Source organism: Strix uralensis, chromosome 14, assembly GCF_047716275.1.
Source record: "Strix uralensis isolate ZFMK-TIS-50842 chromosome 14, bStrUra1, whole genome shotgun sequence".
In the NCBI taxonomy this organism is placed as follows: domain Eukaryota; kingdom Metazoa; phylum Chordata; class Aves; order Strigiformes; family Strigidae; genus Strix; species Strix uralensis.
The window spans coordinates 1,848,357-1,862,767 of record NC_133985.1 but is presented as its reverse complement, the minus strand read 5'-3'; positions in this window follow the sequence as shown (position 1 = coordinate 1,862,767).

The following is a 14,411-nucleotide window of genomic DNA, read 5'->3' as shown; positions in this document are numbered from 1 at the left end:
GAGCCACCATAAAGCCCAAAGGTGAGTTTAGGGGCTGGCAGAGCCCACAGGCAGACAGCCAAGCTGAGGAAAGGTTGCATGGCCTGGACTTGGGTTGGCTTTGCTTTTGCAGCAGCAGTGACCACCCTGGCAGCCCCGGGGAAGCCCGCAGACCTGCCCGAGCAGGGGCTGGACGCCTTCGCGGAGGCCTTTCCTGAGGAGGCAGAGGACACCACTGCCCAACAGATCCTCGCTTGGCTTAACACCGTGGATGGCGAGGACACCATCCCCGACGTCCTCGACAGCCCCAGCGTGACTGCCTTCCTCCAGCAGCTCCCCGACGTCTCTGCCTACGTGGCGGAGGGCAGCAGCCCCAAGGAGCAGGCAGTGGCGGCAAGGCTGGGGGACAGTGAGGACGCTCTCTCCGATGTCCCAGAGCTGACGGCCCTCCTCGGTGAGCTCCCCGACCTCTCCAGGTATGTGGAAGCGGGTGGTGGTGGGAGTGGGGAACAGTGAGGACACTGTCCCTGATGTCCTTGATTTCCCCAACAGCCTCACCAGCACCATGTGCTGTGATGAGCTCCCCGACCTCTCTGTGTACGTGGTGGACGGTGACTGCCCCCAGGACCGAGCGATGGTGGCACATCTAGGGGACAGTGGGGACACCGTCTTGACCGCCAGTGTCCCCAGCTTGCCTGCTGAGGTCCTCAAGGAGCTCCCTGACCTCTGCAGGTACGTGACGGAGGGCGGCTGCCCCAAGGAGCGAGCCGTGGCGGCAGGGCTGGGGGATGGCAAGGACACCGTCCCCAGTGTCCCCCACGTCTCCAACTTGAGCACCTCCCTTAACGAGCTCCCCCACCTCTCGGAGTACAGGGCAGAGGGCGGCTGCGACAATGAGCAAGTGGCGGTGGTGATGCTGGTGGACGGTGAAAACATCTTCCCCGACGTCCATGACAGCCTCGACAGCACAGTCTCCTCCAACAAAGCCCCCAACTTCTTGGGCTACGGGATGCAGGGCAACTGGGCCAAGGACCACCTGTCAGCAGCGATGCTGGGGGACGCCGACCCCTTCTGGGGGGTGCCAGCCTCCCCCTCGCAGGACCCCACAGGGCAGCAGGGCAGGATGGGGGCAGAACTGCCCACCTGGCTGCCACCGAGTCCTTCGGAGACATCTGAGGAGAGCTCGGAGGAGAGCTCGGATGAGAGCTCGGGGGAGAGCTCCGAGGACAGTCCTGCGAAGAGACCCCAGAAGGGTCCCCTGAAGGCTCTTCCGGACAGTCACCTGCTGAGCCCACAGGGGATCCCGCTGCTGAGTCCCCTGCCCAGCCCCTCGCGTCCTTCCCGGCGTCACCCGCCCCGCACGGCCCGGCTGATGGAGGAGGTGCTGCGGAGGCAGCCCCGGGTGCTTCTGACTCGCCTGCCCCTGGAGAATGCGCTGAAGGGTCCTCAGGAGACCCCTCTGCCCAGCCGCTCACGTCCCTCCCGGAATCACCCAGCCCACACAGCCCAGCTGATGGAGGAGGTGCTGCGGAGGCAGCCCCGGGTGCTTCTGACTCGCCTGCCCCTGGAGAATGCGCTGAAGGGTCCTCAGGAGACCCCTCTGCCCAGCCGCTCACGTCCCTCCCGGAATCACCCAGCCCACACAGCCCAGCTGATGGAGGAGGTGCTGCGGAGGCAGCCCCGGGTGCTTCTGACCCGCCTGCCGCTGCCCTTGGGCGCTGTCTCTGGCCGGGGGGTGCCTGGATCGGGCCGGGCGGGGGGCAAGCGGGCCAAGCGCCCCACCCCGGCCAGGAGTGCCAAGAAACGAGAGACCTCCCTGCGGGACAACATCCCACCCAAGAGGAGGAAGATGGTGGTGTGACGGGTGGGAAAACACTCAAAAACCTCGCGGGAGGTGAAGCCGGACAGGGACGGCGTGGTGGCGGGCAGCAGCAAGTGGAGAGCACCTGATGGCAACAACGTGCCCGCCAAGCGAGCCAGAACCCTGAGGGACACCACGGGACAGCGTGCCGCCCGCTCCAGCCCCAGCCCTCTCCCCTGTCTCCAACTCATTCTTATTTCATTAAAGTTTCAGTGTTTGTTTCACAGCGCCTCTGCCAGTGGTCATTCGTGCAGCGGGAGGTGGGGGGTTAATGCAACCCCTGCCCCATGAGCTGATACGAACGAAAATTGTCTGCAAGCAACAATCAGTGTGTTGATGGGGTGATTGTGCACCGGGTGAAAGAACCCGCTTTTGGGACAACACACAGCCCCCTGACTGCACACACACACACACAGACACTCCCTGACTGCACACCAGCACACACACACACACACAGACACTCCCTGCCTGCACACCAGCGCGCGCACACACACACACACAGACACTCCCTGACTGCACACCAGCACACACACACACACACACACACACACAGACACTCCCTGACTGCACACCAGCACACACACACACACACACACACACACACAGACACTCCCTGACTGCACACACACACTCCCATGGACTCCTCAGCCTCCTGCTGCCACTGCTCCCAGCCTCTCGCTGCTCCATCCCCTTCGGTTGCTCCACACTGGAACCCTGTCCCAAACCCACCAGACCCCCCCTGCCCCCAGCTAACCCAGCTCAGCCCTAGAGCTACCCCGCAGCTCTGTCCCAGTGACCCCTCTGGCTAGCGGGGCGCTGGGGCAGCCAGCTGTGGGCTGGGGAGATGACCAGCCCTGCTCGGAGGGCAGCTCAGTGCAGCCTGGGCTCCGTGCTGGGTGTCCAAGCCGAGGCCTCTTGACAGAAACCTGGACTTGGTGGGACCGTGACACAGCATCATCTCCAGAGCCAGGACAGCTCCCTTCAAGCCATGGTCCAGAAGCAAAGGGCCCGCCCCAGTGCCCAGAGATCCCAGCTCAGCTGGAGGCGTGCGGGGCACCCCTGGGTGGGAGCCGAGCTGGGAGCTGCAGCACCATCACGTGCCAGGGGCCAGGAGCGCAGCAAGGGGGGGTTGGGATGGATGGTCCTGGCAGCTTCAGAGGCAGGACCTGGTGCAGCCAGTGCAGAGCGGACAGGCCTCGGTGGGAAGCAGCTCAGGGTATGATCCATCGTTTTGTTTACATGCCAGTGACTTGCCTTAGAAACTAACTCTCCAGATTTGTTTGATGTCTGTGAAGACAATCATGCCTCGTTACCCCTTTTTTGTTTCCACTCTGGAAGCCAATAGGGCTTCTCTGCACCCTCCCTGTAGGTATTTACAGACACTGCCAGGATCCCCCTGAGCCTTCCCCAGGCTGAACAGGCCCAGCTCTCTCACCTTTCCTCATGTGAGATGCTCCCGTCCCTTCATCATCTTTGTGGCCCTTTGCTGGACTCTCTGTCCATGTCTCTCCCGCACTGGGGAGCTCAGAACTGGACCCAGCACTCCAGCTCTCGCAGCACTCACCAGCGCTGAACGAAGGGGTGGGAGCATCTCCCCTGACCTGCCGGCAGCTCTCCTCCTGACGCAGCCCGGGATGCCGTTGCCCTTCTTTGCAGCAGCGGTACATTATTGGCTCACGTTCAACTTGGTGTCCCCCAGGTCCCCCTTTTCTGCAACACCGCTTTCCAGCTGGGCAGCCCCAGGATATACCGGTGCGTGGGGCTGTTCCTCCCCAGAGCACTTGTGCTCTATTCAACTGATACCCAAAAAGCGGTCGAGGAAACTCTCTCAGACTCATTTTGGAGGGTCAGAAAGCAGGCATTCTGTATTGCAGCGCTGGGCGCACACGTGAATAATTTCGCAGAGGTGAGCGCACCGACTCCTAACGCTGCACAGCTTAGAGTGAAAGCAATTCAGTCATAGGCACTAAATTTCCACAAAGCCATGAGCATATTCATACTTTTCCTAGAACTAGGTAACATATGCATTAGTACTTTGCACATGCTCACTTCCGTTGATCTAAATGAGTCGGTGCTCCTCTGGTGGTCTCTAGTGGCTAATTAGAGTCTTCCTCACTGTGTCCGTTTGATGAGCCTTTACTCCGCGCATGCTCGCTTTTCCTGGAGGCTCTTTGCTGAAATAGAGTCTGGCCTGGGCTTGTTCACAGCCACAATTTTCACTCTGCGGACACTGGAGCATCCTGTTATCTACTGTTAGGGGTCTAAACTGAGAGGCGTACATTTTGTTATCTATAGATTAGCGAGTTGTTTTACAGATGATCCCGTGGTTCCAGTCCCCTGGTATCAGGGGGACTGGGGAAGAGCAGGCTGGGGTTAACTGGGAGAACTGGGGGAGACTGGAAAGGGAGGACTGGAGAGGGGACTGGGGAAGCAGGGGGCTGGGGGTTCCTGGGGAAGGGCAGGAGGTAACTGGGTGCATGGGTGTAAGTGGGGCAGGGACACCTCAACATGGATCCCCAGCATCGCCGCCCCTGCATTGGGAGCCCCAGTATGGGGGTGCTGCAGCCCCCCAGCATGGGGACCCCCTGCATTGGGAATGCCAAGATCCGGGCAATGCAGCCCCCAGCATGGTGTCCCCCAACCCCCCTTACTGGGGTCCCCCAACACTGGGGTGATGCAGCCCCCCAGAACTGGGTCCCCCATACACCCCCCCTCAAGGTGACACAGCCCCCAGCATTGGGACTCCCCTGATCAGGGCCCCCCAGCACTGGAGCCCCCGCTGTCGGGGGGACACAGACACCAGCAGTGGGGACCCCCATCCCCCCCCATTTCTGCCCCATTTCTCCCTTAACCCCTCATGGGTTAAAGCCTCCTGGGTGGACCCTTCCCAGGGGCGGGGCCTCTTCTGGGGGTGTCACAGCACAGGGGCGGAGCCTTCACTGTGTTTCCTTTTCCAAACCAGGGGATAAATGGGGGGTCGAGGGGTGGGGCTTGTCTTGGAGGGTGGGGCCTCTCCAGGGGGTGTGTCCCACCTCGGGGCAGGCCTTTCCCCACTCTCCTGGGCCATAATGACCAGACAGGGTGTTCTCTGGAGGGTGCGGCCCCTCCCGGGGGGTGTGTCGCCAGAGGGGGCGAGGCCTATGCAGGAGTGGCGTGGGCGGGTCCAGGGGCGCCGCTGTCCAATGAGGCGCTGCTGTTCCACGAGAAGTGCGGGGCCCTCGCCAAGCTGAGCAATGGGCACAAGACAGCCAAGGCAGCACGGAGCCCCCGGCACCAGGACAGACCTTGGGGGGCCAGGGCGGGGCACGGGCACACACCCCAGCCAGGGCCGCAAGGCCTTCGTCCTGAACACGGCCAGCGTCCCCTCCCGCGGGGACAGGGCTCGCTGCAAAGCCCTTCCCAGCCTCGAGACGTTCACACCCTTCCTCGCCTCCCACCCCGCTCAGCTCCGCAGCCCGGCATCGCCTCACTGCCGCAGCAAAGGAACCCCAAATCACCCCAGGAACGGCCAGGGAGGGAGCTGCCGGCCAGGCTGGGACCCTCCTCCCCTGGCCTGGCTGCACCCCGGGCAGACACAAGACCGGACCGGGGGGGGAAACATAAACAAGAGTTGGCAGCTGCCACAAGGGCCAGGGTCAGCGCTCCAGAGATTTCTCCAAGTGCCCCCAGAGGAACTGCGCAGTGCTGGCGTCCCGGCTGGGCGAGCGGCAGGAGACACCCACCACGACATCTGCTTTGTTTTCCATCCCCCTCATCCTCACCCCGAGGCTCCCAACCACGTCCTCGCTGACTGTCAGGCCTGCAGCATCGCACCTCTCCCTCACATCGCCTGCCAGCCCTCCCTTCGCCTGCCCTGCCTGCCCCTCCTGCCCCACCTGCCCCCTCCAGCCCAGCACTCCAGGTGTGGGGCTCCTGCCACCAAGTCCCCCTGATCCCAAGGCTGTCTCAGCTCTGGCAACGGACCAAGGCTTCCAGTCCAAGGCACCTGCACCCACAGGCCCCTTTTAACCCTTTCCCTCCCCAGGAGGAGCTGGGGAGGTTGCTGGGGGCGGGGCGTAACCTGGGGACCCCCAACATTCCGTCCCGGGACACCCCAGAGAGTCCTTAGCAACCAACACCCACCACAAACCATGGTGCTGCCACCAGGGTGGGTGTCTCTGCGCGGCTCCTGGGACCCCCCAGGGCCCCGGTTCCTGCGGCTCTCTCTGCTCCCCGAAATCTTCTCCCACCAAGGTAGGCACCGACCCCGACCCCGACCCCTGCAGCCCGGGGACGCTCTTGGGGGCCAGAGCGGAGGTGAGCGCCGGCCATGGCTCCCGTCTCTCTTCCAGGCTCAGCCAACCTGTGCCCACTGCCCGGGCAGGAGCAGCCCTTCCCCACAGCCTGGGCACCCCCGGCGAGGGGGGCACCCCACGCCCCCCAGGCCCCTCCACAAGGTATGGCACCCCTCTCTGCTCCACCACCCCGGCACCTTCCGCACCTTCAGCACCCCCGACCACGGGCACCCCAGAGTCCCCATCACTCCCGTGCCCCCTCCCCAGGCAGTTTTCGCACGGGGGTTTGGCAAGCCTGGGCGAGCGTCCCTGCCCTCACCTGGCTGATGTGTGCCCAGTACAGCCCACGGCCAGAGAATTTACCACATACTTGGCACCATCTCTCCCCTTTTCACCTCGGAGAAGCCAGACTCGTCCCCGATTTCTGAGCCCGTCCCTTTGGCACAGCAGCTCATCCCGCAGGCATCGCCCTGGCCACGAGCTCCCCACGTGCGTGGCGCGGAGCCGGGGGATGTTGGGGATGGGGGCCGGCTCGGTGGGTGCCCCCAGAGGGTCCCCCTTGCCCAGCACAGCTCCCTCTCACCTACACAGGGCTGCTGAGGGCTCCGTGTGGCTGCCATTTTGACCCCCGACTCTTTGGCTACGAGTGGACCAACATGCCACCACCATCCACCTCCATCCCCAGCTACGGGCACATCGAGGGGCTGTCTGCTCCCTTCAACATCGACAGCACGGCCACCTCTGCAGGGGCACCCCTGGGCACTGACATCGCCCCAGGCAGCGACGTCCCCCCAGCAGCCGGTGCTGACCCCTACAACCAAGGCCCTGGGGATGCCACGGACGACCTGGTTGTGACTGAAGACATGCTTCAGCAAGAGGCCCTCAGGCTCTTCAGTCACTCCCTGGATGCGGTGGGTGTCAGCCAGGATGGTCCCAGCAGCGGCCCCATGCCTGGGGACAGTGGAGTCACCAGAGAAGAGGGGAGAGCGATGGCCCCAGGCTCCCCAGTGCTGTCGACGTCCATCCCCACCTACGAGGACGTCCAGGGGCAACCGGAAAACAACATCTCCGGCGCGGCCACCCCCATGGGGCCAGTCCCAGGCAGCAACAACCCCCCGGGCAGTGACGTCCCCACCAGCCCCGCTGCTGTCCCCCACAATGAAGACCTTGGGGGCACACCAGAAGATCTCAGTCTCAGCGATGAGATGCTGCTCCAAGAGGCCCTGAGCCTCTTTGGTTGGTCGCTGGACTCGGTGGGGCTCAGCCAGGACGGTGCCAGCAGCAGCCCCATGCCTGGGGACCTGGCTGACACCTGCGCAGCCATCCCCCCCTGTGACTCCCCCTCGCTTTTGCTGCCCGATGAGCTGCTTGGCCTCGACAACACCATCGACACCGTCCTGGGCCTGGAGGACTTTCTGATGGGGCTGGAGGCCCAGGAGCCGTGGGGGGATGCGGGGATGGAGCCGCCCCCGTCCCAGCCGGCCGTGCCAGAGAAGCGGGACTGGAAGCGGGGGCAGAGCACCCTGTCACCACCCCCCAGCAAGCGCAGGGCACTTGCAGTCAGCCCGGGGGGGGGCAGGGGGGAGTAAAGATTGATGTAGGGAACGGGGCAGTGGGTGATGAGAGTGGGGTATCTTGGGGGTGCGGGAGGAGGGTGGTGTATTGGGGGGGTATGTTATTGTATTTGGGGGGTGGGGGCTCAAGGGTGGGGTGTTTGGGGCGTGGGTGGGGATGTTCATGTATTTGGGGGGAGGGAGGGTATTAGAGTAGTTTTGATGGGACATTCTCTGTTGTTTATTGCAATTAAAATTTGTTTTCTTCAAAACCTCTCTGTGTCTGTGTGGGAGGGGGAGGCAGCGCAGGGGGCATTGGGAAACGGCACCCAACGGTGCAACAGCCCCACTGAGCCCCAAATCAGAGCCGGTGAGCCCTGAAGGGCACTCAGCCGCCCTCAGGGCCGAGTCACCACCAGCGGGGCAGGCAATGGTGGTGGGGGGGAGGGGGGACTCCCCCGGCCCATTCCCCGGGGCAAGGAGCCCTTTGGCGGGGCAGCCAGGACAAACAGCTCCCTGCAGGACTCACGGACACGGCCCCACGCAGAAAGCAGCACGGAGCCCCTGGCACCAGGACACACCTTGGGGGGCCAGGGAGGGCACGGGCACACACCCCAGCCAGGGCCGCAAGGCCTTCATCCTGAACACGGCCAGCGTCCCCTCCCATGGGGACAGGGCTCGCTGCAAAGCCCTTCCCAGCTTCGAGACGTTCACGCCCTTCCTCGCCTCCCACCCCGCTCTGCTCCGCAGCCCGGCATCACCTCACTGCCGCAGCAAAAGAACCTCAAATCACCCCAGGAATGTTAAACTCAGTTATCCACAATCATTCTTCTAACCTCAAGGCCAGTTTACATTTTGCTAACTACCAATTCTTAATTCCCACAGGCACCTGCGGGCAGAGACCCCCTGTTCAGCGACACCCCGGGATCCCACACAGCTCCTGGGGGACCAACGCCCCCCAGCCCCCGCTGTGCTCTCCATCCTGGCACAGAGGAAAAGCAGCTGGCCAGGAGTGAAGCCAGTGAGGAGTCAGGACGGGGCTCCCTGTCCCCCCGCTCTCCTCTCCTGTGCCCTGGGTGGCGCCTTCCACCCCTCCAAACTGGCAGCAGATACGGCAGGGACAGAGTAGTTGCGGCTTCATCACTGCCGTTAGCCAGCCTGTGCCTCGGCTTCCTCCTGCGTGAGCTGGTACCAGGGCAGCTGGTGCCCACATCTGGGGAGCTTTACACCAGGCCAAATAACACTGAAAAGTTGCAGGGGAGTCACAGGCTGGTTTTGCTCAGAGCAGCCATCGACAGGGTGTAGGTACAGGGCCCAGTGTCGTCTGGGCTGTGGGTAAGCAAAGGCTGAGGGCAGCCATGGAGCGAGGGGCCGGAGTGTCCAGGAGCCCATTGCCTGCGGAGCGGCTCACAGCCGGTCCCCGGTTACGGGGTGTCGTTAGGGGTGATGTCATAATGGGGCAGATCCAAACCACCCGACGACAGGGTGTCAGAGCGTCAGTGCTGCAGCCGCGCCGCCACCGGTCACAGCAGACATGCTGCGCTCTGTCCCGGGTCTGCCGGCGGCCTCTGAGCCTGCCCAGCTGCCCCCCATCACCTACCAGCTGCCCCAGGCCAGTGTCTGGCAGGGGGGGCCAGGGCCCATGGGGGCCCCGGGGCAGCTGGTGCAGCTCCACCCCGGCATGTGGCTCCCTCCCATGGTGCAGCTCCCCCCAGGGGTGCAGTTCTGCTCCATGGCTGCTCCCTGTCCCCCTGCCCATGGCTGGGGACAGCAGGTGGTGGGGAGGACGCTGGTGCCCCCCCAGCCGATGGGGCTGGGGCCAGGGGCCGTGGTCCAGGAGGAGCCCCTGTACCCCACGGGCTCCTGCCTGCTGCACGTCCCTGCCCGCCCCAGCCCCCCGTCACCCTGCCACCCCGCAGCTCAGCGCTGGGTGCAGGGCCCCCCTCTGCTCCACAACACGCCCGGCAGCGCCCAGAAGCTGCCGGAGGCCTCCAACATGGAGGCAGTGGCCGTCGAGGACAGCGTCCCTGCTGCCAGCGCCCACCAGCCCGCCCTGGCTCCGCTGACTGGCAGAGCCACCATAAAGCCCAAAGGTGAGTTTAGGGGCTGGCAGAGCCCACAGGCAGACAGCCAAGCTGAGGAAAGGTTGCATGGCCTGGACTTGGGTTGGCTTTGCTTTTGCAGCAGCAGTGACCACCCTGGCAGCCCCGGGGAAGCCCGCAGACCTGCCCGAGCAGGGGCTGGACGCCTTCGCGGAGGCCTTTCCTGAGGAGGCAGAGGACACCACTGCCCAACAGATCCTCGCTTGGCTTAACACCGTGGATGGCGAGGACACCATCCCCGACGTCCTCGACAGCCCCAGCGTGACTGCCTTCCTCCAGCAGCTCCCCGACGTCTCTGCCTACGTGGCGGAGGGCAGCAGCCCCAAGGAGCAGGCAGTGGCGGCAAGGCTGGGGGACAGTGAGGACGCTCTCTCCGATGTCCCAGAGCTGACGGCCCTCCTCGGTGAGCTCCCCGACCTCTCCAGGTATGTGGAAGCGGGTGGTGGTGGGAGTGGGGAACAGTGAGGACACTGTCCCTGATGTCCTTGATTTCCCCAACAGCCTCACCAGCACCATGTGCTGTGATGAGCTCCCCGACCTCTCTGTGTACGTGGTGGACGGTGACTGCCCCCAGGACCGAGCGATGGTGGCACATCTAGGGGACAGTGGGGACACCGTCTTGACCGCCAGTGTCCCCAACTTGCCTGCTGAGGTCCTCAAGGAGCTCCCTGACCTCTGCAGGTACGTGACGGAGGGCGGCTGCCCCAAGGAGCGAGCCGTGGCGGCAGGGCTGGGGGATGGCAAGGACACCGTCCCCAGTGTCCCCCACGTCTCCAACTTGAGCACCTCCCTTAACGAGCTCCCCCACCTCTCGGAGTACAGGGCAGAGGGCGGCTGCGACAATGAGCAAGTGGCGGTGGTGATGCTGGTGGACGGTGAAAACATCTTCCCCGACGTCCATGACAGCCTCGACAGCACAGTCTCCTCCAACAAAGCCCCCAACTTCTTGGGCTACGGGATGCAGGGCAACTGGGCCAAGGACCACCTGTCAGCAGCGATGCTGGGGGACGCGGACCCCTTCTGGGGGGTGCCAGCCTCCCCCTCGCAGGACCCCACAGGGCAGCAGGGCAGGATGGGGGCAGAACTGCCCACCTGGCTGCCACCGAGTCCTTCGGAGACATCTGAGGAGAGCTCGGAGGAGAGCTCGGATGAGAGCTCGGAGGAGAGCTCCGAGGACAGTCCTGCGAAGAGACCCCAGAAGGGTCCCCTGAAGGCTCTTCCGGACAGTCACCTGCTGAGCCCACAGGGGATCCCGCTGCTGAGTCCCCTGCCCAGCCCCTCGCGTCCTTCCCGGCGTCACCCGCCCCGCACGGCCCGGCTGATGGAGGAGGTGCTGCGGAGGCAGCCCCGGGTGCTTCTGACTCGCCTGCCCCTGGAGAATGCGCTGAAGGGTCCTCAGGAGACCCCTCTGCCCAGCCGCTCACGTCCCTCCCGGAATCACCCAGCCCACACAGCCCAGCTGATGGAGGAGGTGCTGCGGAGGCAGCCCCGGGTGCTTCTGACCCGCCTGCCGCTGCCCTTGGGCGCTGTCTCCGGCCGGGGGGTGCCCGGATCGGGCCGGGCGGGGGGCAAGCGGGCCAAGCGCCCCACCCCGGCCAGGAGTGCCAAGAAACGAGAGACCTCCCTGCGGGACAACATCCCACCCAAGAGGAGGAAGATGGTGGTGTGACGGGTGGGAAAACACTCAAAAACCTCGCGGGAGGTGAAGCCGGACAGGGACGGCGTGGTGGCGGGCAGCAGCAAGTGGAGAGCACCTGATGGCAACAACGTGCCCGCCAAGCGAGCCAGAACCCTGAGGGACACCACGGGACAGCGTGCCGCCCGCTCCAGCCCCAGCCCTCTCCCCTGTCTCCAACTCATTCTTATTTCATTAAAGTTTCAGTGTTTGTTTCACAGCGCCTCTGCCAGTGGTCATTCGTGCAGCGGGAGGTGGGGGGTTAATGCAACCCCTGCCCCATGAGCTGATACGAACGAAAATTGTCTGCAAGCAACAATCAGTGTGTTGATGGGGTGATTGTGCACCGGGTGAAAGAACCCGCTTTTGGGACAACACACAGCCCCCTGACTGCACACACACACACACAGACACTCCCTGACTGCACACCAGCACACACACACACACACAGACACTCCCTGCCTGCACACCAGCACACACACACACACACACACACACACACACAGACACTCCCTGACTGCACACCAGCACACACACACACACACACACACACACACAGAGACACTCCCTGCCTGCACACACACACTCCCATGGACTCCTCAGCCTCCTGCTGCCACTGCTCCCAGCCTCTCGCTGCTCCATCCCCTTCGGTTGCTCCACACTGGAACCCTGTCCCAAACCCACCAGACCCCCCCTGCCCCCAGCTAACCCAGCTCAGCCCTAGAGCTACCCCGCAGCTCTGTCCCAGTGACCCCTCTGGCTAGCGGGGCGCTGGGGCAGCCAGCTGTGGGCTGGGGAGATGACCAGCCCTGCTCGGAGGGCAGCTCAGTGCAGCCTGGGCTCCGTGCTGGGTGTCCAAGCCGAGGCCTCTTGACAGAAACCTGGACTTGGTGGGACCGTGACACAGCATCATCTCCAGAGCCAGGACAGCTCCCTTCAAGCCATGGTCCAGAAGCAAAGGGCCCGCCCCAGTGCCCAGAGATCCCAGCTCAGCTGGAGGCGTGCGGGGCACCCCTGGGTGGGAGCCGAGCTGGGAGCTGCAGCACCATCACGTGCCAGGGGCCAGGAGCGCAGCAAGGGGGGGTTGGGATGGATGGTCCTGGCAGCTTCAGAGGCAGGACCTGGTGCAGCCAGTGCAGAGCGGACAGGCCTCGGTGGGAAGCAGCTCAGGGTATGATCCATCGTTTTGTTTACATGCCAGTGACTTGCCTTAGAAACTAACTCTCCAGATTTGTTTGATGTCTGTGAAGACAATCATGCCTCGTTACCCCTTTTTTGTTTCCACTCTGGAAGCCAATAGGGCTTCTCTGCACCCTCCCTGTAGGTATTTACAGACACTGCCAGGATCCCCCTGAGCCTTCCCCAGGCTGAACAGGCCCAGCTCTCTCACCTTTCCTCATGTGAGATGCTCCCGTCCCTTCATCATCTTTGTGGCCCTTTGCTGGACTCTCTGTCCATGTCTCTCCCGCACTGGGGAGCTCAGAACTGGACCCAGCACTCCAGCTCTCGCAGCACTCACCAGCGCTGAACGAAGGGGTGGGAGCATCTCCCCTGACCTGCCGGCAGCTCTCCTCCTGACGCAGCCCGGGATGCCGTTGCCCTTCTTTGCAGCAGCGGTACATTATTGGCTCACGTTCAACTTGGTGTCCCCCAGGTCCCCCTTTTCTGCAACGCCGCTTTCCAGCTGGGCAGCCCCAGGATATACCGGTGCGTGGGGCTGTTCCTCCCCAGAGCACTTGTGCTCTATTCAACTGATACCCAAAAAGCGGTCGAGGAAATCCAAAGAAGCACTGACACCTGCCTTCTGAACAGACTATCCCTGATATAGAGAGAGATGCTTGTTTTCAATCCGTTTGTGAAGTGCACAGGGAGGAGACCTCCAGCCATCTAATACCAGACGGATAGAAAAATGAATTCCCCTTAAAAGTCAATCAGTACACATTTAAACGGATCAACTGAAAACTGAAGAGTGGCAATAACCTGGTGAAGTGAAGGCCTCATTTGCACGGGACACTTATCACGGCACATATTTGTATGACTTGAAGTAGCCCACCAGCTTGGTCACCGAGCCAGAGAATTTGTGGAGGAGGGTTTACAAACAGCGGAGTGCGCTGCCGAGGTAGTTCTGTGAAGGGACCTGACACCTGTTGGCTTTCACACATTTATTTTTCCTTCGCCTCAATTAACTGAGTTCATTTTGGTGATGAAATCTTAGTAAAGGTGAAGTCAAACAATGTAGACTTAAAAGTTAACTTTTTAGTTTTGGAGCGTTATTCCTGAAGTCCCTGGAAATGTCTGTTTGCTCGCTTTGAATTTAACAGCTGCCAGCTTAGTCTAACAGCTCTCAGACAAAACCGGCATCTGCCAGCAGGAGCCTGTTCCCCGCAGGCAGCGGCATCCCCTAAGCAGAGCCCTGGAAACTACCGAGACCCGCGAAGCGGTGTCACTCTGCCTCGCCACGACTCCACATCTCCAGATTGAGCAGCGACATCACGCTCAACAGGGCTACTTTTCACACTTGTCCAAGCAGAGCTCCAACAGAAATGTTCAACCACGCTGGAGCCAGCACCGTTGTTGATTCCTTCTCCCTTCTAGCACAAAACTTGTCTTACTGCCAGTGATGGCCAGTAAGTGGCTACTGGGCTTTTGCAAGCACTAGACGTTGCACATCGACCACGTAGTCTTCTACGCCCAGCTCCGTGTCTAACAACAGATCGGAACGGCTCTGTGAGGTCCCCGCACAGGCCACAGCTACCGATGGTGGCCGAATCGCACTGTCCCTTCCCGCCCCACTGAATCGCTGGTGCCGCTTGCCCTCCCGGTTCCCCGCACGCCGGCGGGACGGGCCCCAGGCTGACTCACGCCCCGTGGGGACAAGCCACAGAGAGCAGAGTGTGGCTCCCGCAGGCTGCGGCCGCCGCCAGCCAGGCAGTGCCCGAGGCCCCGTGCCCGCCGCCCCACGCACCT